Raw genomic sequence first — 9,407 nt, 5'->3', positions numbered from 1 at the left:
CAGGGTCTCACTACTAGATCTGACTCATAGTGATCCACCTGTTTACAGCCTCCCAAGAGCTGGGATTACGGGCACGCACCACCATGCCCAGTCTCAATTGATGTCTCAGGGTGCCCCTGGGGTAAGGCTGGCATGGCACGCCTGGGGATCAAATCCCTGGCCCCTGCTATATATCATTTCTAGTGGGATTTTTTTTTTACTATTTTTATTCACATAGCCACTAAATATATAATTAAAATTCCAATTTAAGTCACCTGAATGAATATGTTTACCCAAAATTCCTGATTTTGCAAAATGATCATCTGAAGAGCTCTAGAAAAATTAAATCACATTGTTCCATCACATCCTGGAACGATCACATTCCAAAAACTAACACATTAAATATACATTTTCATTGACCTTAGTTCGACTGCCAATCAACTTCTCAGAGTAACACTGATAGTTTTCCCTTTAATCAATGCCTTCCTGAATTCACAGGTACTGTGGATCAGCTGACAAAAACGTGTCTTCAGTGATGTCGCTGTTTGATTCAGGTTGGCTTTTACACTGCAGTCTGAGACCCAGAGCAACTGCAGCTCGAAAATCAACTCTGCTCAACATTCTCTCCAAGGTCAAGGCTCAGAGAGGGACAAGCAAGTTGTCAGCATGCTGTATCTGTGTGGCCTTGAGCCACTGGGGCAGTCATAGTGACTGCCAAGCTCAGTTTAAAAATATATGTTACCACAGTTAAGCAGCTGTTATTTCTGCATCCTATGCCAACAGATTATGCAGAGCGAGTTTTGTTGTTTTTCCATTATTCAGGACTCTCATGTTATCAGTCTTCTGAACAAATGATAACATACGTTACTGGATGGTGAGCTATTTGAAGATGGAGTTGGAAAGTAAGTTATTTAGGGCAACTGAAAAGGGTTTTGTACATCAGATGGTTTTAATTAAAGGCATGATATCAAATCTGCTTCTACTTACAGAGACGAGACACCTCCCAGGGCCTGAGATTAAAATCTTAGTCTTTTCCACCAAATCTCTACCTGGATCTTCAGATGTTTTCTATGTTTCTGTTAAATGAGAGGAAAATTTTGGCATAAAAATAGGAAAAGACTAATGTCAATGGCTTTTCTAAAGTTAAAAAAGAAGATTGAACTGACTTTTTTTTTTGTTTCTGAGTTGTGGTTATGTTTATGCAAAATCATTAGTACCTAAAGTTACCTTTGCCTAGATGTGCATGACTGTTATTGCTTCTATTGCTTTTCCAGAAATAGTAGTTTTCTTCTGACAGTACATTTGCCATTCCTAAGCCTTCCACTAGCAGGAAATGTACTCAGCTCCGTGTAGTTCATGACCAAGATGGGTCTTCAGGACCCTATATCATTTTATAAGTATTATGGCCCTCCTGCGTGCACAATTTTTGTCCTCCAGAGAAACTCAATTTCCCCCATTTGGAGTCTCCAGTGAATGTTCAGCAAGTGCTCTACTTCCCTCATTAAATTTTGGGCTTTGGCTAGTTTTCTTTCAAACATCATTTCTAAAACATCTTTCAACATAAAATGCTACTGCATCAGTAATTTTACTGCTACCCGACACAGTGGATGACCCACAGCTGTAGTGACAATAAGAGGTTTCTCTAAAAGTTCAAATTTTATTATGCTCTGTTCTGGGCTTCCCTTTGCAAAACAAAAAAATAATGGCAGCATTCAGACACATCGCGATTACCCCAAAGACAAAGAAACAAGTTCATAAAGATATATGTAAGTTTAAAAGCAATTCTAAATCTCATTCCCTTGAGCATAACCTCCCAAGCAATTATATGATGTTCTAGTACTAAAAAATGGCTTAACTACAAGTTTATTTTTTCCCATTTCTGATTGTCTCTAGATCCATTAGTCACAAAAATTTTGTAAAGTCACTTTGTAAAAAGGGTTTACAGAAGTACTATATATAATTCCTTAGATCTTCAAAGGGGGACAGTGGGAAAAAAATTATCCCATAGCCCCTAAGAAGTGCAATCTCAGTTAACCATCCGGACCTCCAGGGCAGATTCCAAATTGGCAGGGACACATCACTACATGAAATGGTGAAGGGATAATCTTAAATTTACCTTTCTCTTGTTTGCTCTACAATGACCACCACGCCCCATGCATAGTGGGTTCTTAACAAATGAGTACAGAATAGATAAGCCTCCGCTACACTATAATCCACTTATCAAAGCAGTATAGACATTGGAGATCACAAGTGGTCTGAATGTCTCCTCTAAAACTCATGCTGACATTTACTTACCATTGATTAAGAATGGGACACTTAAGAGATGACAAGTCATATGCGGCCTCACCTTCATGGATGGAGTAAGGCCAGTAACATGGAGGTGATAATCCCCCCCCATGTGCACACATTGTTAGGGAGTTAATTATCAGAGGAGTAGATTCATTATAAAGCGGGGAAGTTCAGTCCCGCTTCTGTCTCACACAAGTGCACTCTCTCTCACCATGTGATATCTTCCACCATGTTACCACACAGCAAAAAGATCTTTGCCAAATGAAACCCTTGTCTTGGACTTGCCAGCCTCCAGAACTGTGTGACAAACTCCAATTGTTTGTCATTTATCCACAGAGGGGTAGTAAGTTATGGTAGCAGGCAATGGGCTAAGACAGGCACACAGTAGAAGTAAAACTTCTGCCCTCAGGGAAGATACATTTTAGTGCAGAAAGTATAGCGATTAATAACATGAATTAGTAAATTCAAACTATGTGAAGTGTAGATAATTACTATGGAGAACTGTGGAGGGCCACCTGAGCAGCCCTCCTTGAAAGAAGAGTGACTGTCTCCATTTTGACTGAGCCTGACCCTATTTCCTTGTATTGATATGTACAGAGCTGGCCAGGACTTCTGTTTATCCTTTCAATTGGCCTTCAGCAATGTATATTGGTTTAGCTGAGTTGCTGGTGATAGTCTTTGAAGGTGGCATGCATGTTTCCCTGATAACCTACACCTGCTGCTCTCTAATGTGAGCCAGGTCAAGACAGGACGAAGAGACACTGCTCTGCACCCCCAGCTGGGATCGAGCCTCGAGACAGAGGCTATGACTTCCTGGGCTTGAAAGACTACATCAAAACTGAAGCACCAGACCCCTCTGAAACATTAGATACTATCTCAGTAGCATAAGGCAGATTACTGTCTCTGCATATCCTCTCTGCCTATGGCAGAGGTAAATGTAGGCCACCCACCTAGCTCAGCTCAAAGTAATCAACTACTTCCCATAATTCTCGGTCATTCCTCCTCAAGCCACTCCTCCACTAAATAAAACAGGGTGAGGCCCTGGGTTAGTCTCTGTCCTGGAATGCCATCTTCATGGCTGGACTTAGGGCCTCTTGGCTACCCGATAATTATAAATATGTTTCAGTGTCTTTACTTTTGCCATGGGTTGCACTGGGAGTGGTAGATTGGAATTAACTTGCTAGGATTCCAATAATATATCTTTGGGATTACAAATACTGATTTCTTGGATTGAGACGAGAACCAGGGACTCCTACAGAGAACATCAAGTATGTAATAGAAATACTGTAAATGATTTTATGGAGTGAGTTGCTTCTATTATATAGGCAGCAGTCCAGTAAGGCCTCACAGAGCTGGTTCAATGACTAAGGAAAGAGGACGAACAAAACAAGGTCCCTGGGGAAGGTCAAGGAGGCCCTATCGCTAGAGCAGATTTTGGAAAGGAGTGAGAGACCAGACCTCAGGTAAGGGAGGTAATGAGAGTTAAGCTGGTTCATCAGCCAGCTCTGTTAGGGAAATGGAAAGCGGCTGAGGGCTTTGGAGGCTTGGATATGATGGCATTCATGTGCTAGCAGCATCACTCTGGGTGCTTATGAAAAACAGTTATAGAGGGACAAGGGCAAAAGCAAGGAGGAGGCCATAATAGCAATCTAGGTGAAAAGGATGGACAGTGCCTAGGACTGGAGGGGTAGCAAGGGCTGTGGGGAGATGTGGTTGGGTTGATTATACCTTAAAGGTAAAGTCCAAATTTACAGACAGATTGGATATGGTGTGTGTGTAAGAGTCTTCAAGCGAGACTCTGATTCAAAATTTTTAAAAATCATTTTTATAATGGCTGAAGATTTAGCTCAGGGCGAAGGGCTGGATGCAAATACAATCCCAGTAGGGAGGAAAAAAAAAGGAAAGGAGGGAAAGAGAGGGAGGGGTAAAGAAGGGAGGAAGGAAGGGAAGGAAGAAGAAAGGAAAGGAAAGGAACCATAAGAAAAAAAAGAGAAGAACCCCCAAGCTGTTTTGAAATGCATATTAGACAGCAGTGTGGGGAGTTGATTAAGCAGCGGGAACTGTGGCTTCTGTGGAGTACTCTTGGCTGGCATATAAATTGAAAGTCATTAAGCATACCGGTGTCATTTAAGTCAGGACATTAGGAAGAAAAAACAAAGACAAGAAGGAGCAACCAGTGAGGAACAGGAAAGCCAGGAATGTACCTGCCCTGGAAGCATGTAAAGATAAGGTTCTAACAAAGAAGGAGAGATTCGCTGTGTCACTGCTCCTGGCAAGGCGAGGGCTGTCTTCCCAGTGGGATGCAAGTGTTACCAGGAGAGGGGTTCACCTTGTTGGACCCCTCTCTACTGCTCCGTGTCTACAGCAATGCCTGACAACAGGCCCCAGTAAAACACTTCACCTTTTAAAATGTGTGCTAGTACCCGTGTGTGGTATGTAGTGATTGTTTTCATCACACACATGACACATGTGGGTTCCTTTTACTTCCTTTCTCTCCCTTTTCTCCCCCTCTTGGGCTCCTAAATCTGCACAGGGCAGGAATCTTCACAAGCTCAGCAGTGCAAGAAATGGAAGCGCCTTTCTCTCTGTAGGCCGCTTCACTTCTGTTTTCAGTCTCATCCTGAAAGCTTGACAGCAGACTCGACTTAGAGTCATTTTCAAGCCCCACGTTACATAGAGGTCTGAAGAATGCCTGGGAGAGCAGCACTGGGGTCCCTGACTCTTCCCTAACCTGGTGTGTTGGAGCTGTGTGGATTCGGGACTCAGGGGCTTCCTGAGAGACCATAAAGACTATAAGGCTATAATCCGGGAGCGGGTGGGACAGGACAGCAGCTTAGAAGGGCTGTGAAATCAAGCTCCTTCTCATCCATGATCAGAAGCAGCAACTGTTCAGTCCCCAGGGTATGGCCCAGGAATACCAGATCTGCCAATTCTTCTTAAGAAAAGGTAAAAATTTAGAATTTTATATAGTGAACATTTCTTAGCTTTGTTTTTTGTTTGTTTATTTTATAAAAGCAATCCAGGAACCACAGAGTGTCTGCACCACTCCTGATGTGGCTGCTAGAATTTGGCACATTCTCTGTCCTCCCCTCACACTGCTTTCTGTTCTGTGGCAGAAAATTAGAGAAACTTCTAGAGGGCTCCTTCCCCCTCTCCACTCTGGAAGAATTGTTTCCTAAGATTGGAAAGAAGTTCCATTCTCACCCTCACCACTTTTAAATGTGGGGACCGGCTCCCATCTCTGGGCTTTAAACTTTTAATACTAAAGCGCAGAAAGAATTCTCTTCTGCTCTGCTTGCACAGGGTGGGTCCCAGCCCCTCTTCAGGTACCACTGTGAGGTAATACAAATTCCACCATCTGCCCGATGGAGAGCAGAAAACTTGAGGGTGGGGGCTGGGCAGGAACCCAGAGTACTGGGAAAGGAAAGGGAAAACCAGTAGAAGGCAAAAAACAGTTTTGTTTTCAAAATATTATCTAGATACACATGAACCAAGAGAGTGTGCAAATCGCTCCTGGGAAAAGCAGTTTAAGGAAAGGTCTTTGCTTTCCAGGAATTTTACACTAAGATGACAACACACAAATGCACATATAAAGCATGCAACTCAAGGTTCATGTTAAGAATGAATCTGGGCTAGAGGGAGTAGGAAAATGAGGTATGAAAAGTTGAATTTAAGCTTGGTCTTGAAGAGTAAATACATTTTTATTTTTAACTGGAAATTGCCACTTTTGGTAAAAGTATGAATTATATTTATGCAAGGCAATTTGTAACATTTACCAGAAGACTTCTGGTAAGTGGGCCTTTTGAATGCCCCAATGATTTTACTCCTAATAATAGATATGAATACATTCAATGATGTATGAACAAAGATGTTTATGGTAGAACAAAAAAAGAGAAAGAAACAAAAGACAACCTAAATGCCCATTAGTAGGAACACACGTTAAAGAAACTAAATATAACAAAATAGAATGCTATATAGTCAACCGAGAATGTAAGAAGTCAAAAATGAGCTTTATGAAAGAATATAATATTGACCTAGAAAGATGTCATACCAAAGAAAACTTCAAACAATTCTAGAGCCTGTGTCATCTCAGTCCTTAAGACCACATTGGTGCATGTGTACATACTGAAAATTCTGAAAAGACATATACATCAAATACTGACAACTGTTCCCTTCTGCCATGGTGGGACAGACTTCCTTGACATGCTAATGTTGGACATAGCCAAGAGACTCATTCTAGGTTATGCAATATGATGTCATGCCACAGGGACAAATAGAACCTCTCGTTTCAGTTTTTTGAAATTTCCACAGCGATGTTCACAGCGATTTCACTAGTCTATATTCAGTGTTGTTTTAATTTACATCACTCAAATGAATAATGATATTGAACATTCTTTCACATTTATTCTTTTCAGATTCTCATTTTTTGATTGGGTTATTAAATTTAGGGGCTTTGTATTTTGTTTTGTTTGTTTTGTTTTGAGTTCTTTATACATTCTAGATATTAGTCCTTTATCTGAGGAACAGCTGGCCAAAAATATTTTCTAACCCTGTGGGTTGTCTCTTCAGCCCTATTAGAAGATCTCAAAAACTCCACCAAAAAACTTCTCCATTTAATAACCAAATTCAGTCATGTAGCTGGATACAAACTCAACACTCAAAAATTAATAGCTTTCCTGTACACAAATAACAAACTCACTGAGAGAGAAACTAGAGAAACTACATCTTTCACAATAGAAGTCTTTTTTAAAAATGAAATACTCATGATTCAATCTAACAAAAAAAGCAAAATATTTCTATATTGAAAAATATAGTACTCTGAAAAAGGAGATCAAAGAGGATATCAAAAAATAGAAAGGTATTTCTTACTCTTGGATAGGAAGACCTGTATAGTGAAAATGGCCATATTTCCCAAAATTATTATACAGATTGAATGCAATCCTAATCAAAATACCAATATCATATTTCACAAAACTAGGGAAAATAATACTAAAATTTATTTGGAATCAGGCAAGGCAAGAGGCATTACAATCCCTGACTTAAAATTATACCACAAGACTACTATGATAAGAACAGTATGGTACTGATAAATAACAAAACTGATGATCAGTAGAACAGATTAGAAGATTCAGAAACAACTCCAAGTACACTCAACCACATTGTCTTTGACAAGGGGGTCAAACACATTCACTAGAAGAAAAGTAGCCTCTGTAGTAAATGCCTCTGGAAAAACTGGCTTTCCACATGCCAAAGACTAAACTAAAATCAAAATGGATCAAATATCTAAATATTAAAACAAATACACTAAATCTGCTGGAAGAAAGAATAGGTAGAACTATTGAAGACACTGGCATAGGCAAGGATTTTAGGAACAAAACCCTAATCACATGGGAACTATTACAAAGAACCAAAAACTAGGATCTCATCTTATTAGATGACTCATTAAAGTGAATTTACAGATAATTTTTACTTTTTCAAAAACATTTTCATGTGTTTATGCAGTCAAAAAAATTTTAACATTGAATACAGATTGCCTATATTATCTGGAAATGCAATAAGAATAGAAAAAAAGAAAAAAAGTAAAGTTTTCCTGCTTATAAACTGAGACATGATCACCTAAGAATATCAACAATACAAAAAAGTGTTAAAAAGAAAAAACAGCCCATAATCCCACCAGCCATAAATACTGTCTCTGTTTTAGAATATGTATTTCTAAAGGCCTTTCCTGATTTTTTTTAAGTAATTGAACTCATACTAGTTAGGTATTCTCTCTCTCTTAGAAAATGTTTATTTTCTTACTTTACAAACTGTGTTCACCATTTTTGAGATCTCCATTTTACAGGGGTACCACATTTAAGTCTCCTCTGATGAATATTTAGAGTTTTAGTAATCTGTAATTATGCAAAAACTGCAATAATTATCTTTGTATATTAAACTTTTTTCTCTACATTAAGAATTACTTCAAGAGTGGAAAACATTTTAAGGCCTAATCTACATTGTAACATTGCTTGATCAGTAAAAATTTGACCAAAAACAGAAAGAGACACTGAGACAAGCATGAATATCAGCACAAGTACTCAAGCCAAGACTGAGCATCTGCACCCATGTTGCTTCCTAGAATAAGGCACTTTGACCTGATGGGGTTGCCTGGGAGGAGCTACTACAAGTCTTTGTAAAAGAACTGATAGGGAAAACAAAAACATCCTGAGAAGATTCCTCAGCTAACCAGACCCACTGTGGACCAGAAGATACGAGAGACTGGAGGCAGGAAGTCAGGGGCAAGTTGCTTAGAAACTTTGACACAGGTGCTGAGGGTCTGGAGTAACAGTAGGACAGTGGGAATAGTGTAAGGACATTTGAGGTCCAGCAGTGTGCTGTAGATGACAAATTAACTGTACAGATTTTTCCAGGTTATAATCAGCACAGAACCTTGTGCTAGTCAGGCAGGCACTTATGCAGCTGAGCTATCTCCCCAGCCCAATCAGCATATCCTTTAAGTACACTTTCTGCTTTCAATTACCCATCATCAATTGCCTTTCTAAAATAGTAAGTGGAAATCTTCACAAACAATTGATAAATTTTAAATTGCACGTCATTGTGTGTAGTGGGATGAACCCTCCTGATGTCCTGCCTTGTCCTACCTAGGATTGAAATCACCCTTTTGTCAACGTGTCTGTCAGTGCTACATCCTGCCTGTCAATGTGTCTGTCAATCCTGTATCCTGCCTGTCAATGTGTCTGCCAATCCTTGTGCTCTAGCTGCCTGTTAGTCACTTAAGTAGCCACATCAGTTATCAGATGCACCATGGAGATATCATAATGCTCGAGTTCAAAATTCTCTTACTTTACTTACTAAAGGCCCCAAAGGGCAAGAGTATAGTTCCAGCAATTAGGATAATATCAGGGAGAAGCCAGAAGGTGTTTCCTCTGCATGGCAAGAAAAAAGAACAGTAAGATATTTTGAAAGCAAGACTTGGGATGCTGGGGCACGAGGATCGATGTGAGTGTGAGCCCAGCCTGGGCTACAAAGTGAGTTCTAAGCCAGCTTGAACTATATAATGAAACCCTGTCCCCAAAAAAACATGCAAGAGGGGCTGGTGAGATGGCTCAGTGGTCTAAAGCACCTACTTAGAACAAGCT

Source organism: Octodon degus, unplaced genomic scaffold (assembly GCF_000260255.1).
Source record: "Octodon degus isolate 3935 unplaced genomic scaffold, OctDeg1.0 scaffold00020, whole genome shotgun sequence".
Taxonomy (NCBI): Eukaryota; Metazoa; Chordata; class Mammalia; order Rodentia; family Octodontidae; genus Octodon; species Octodon degus.
This window is presented reverse-complemented; position numbering follows the sequence as displayed.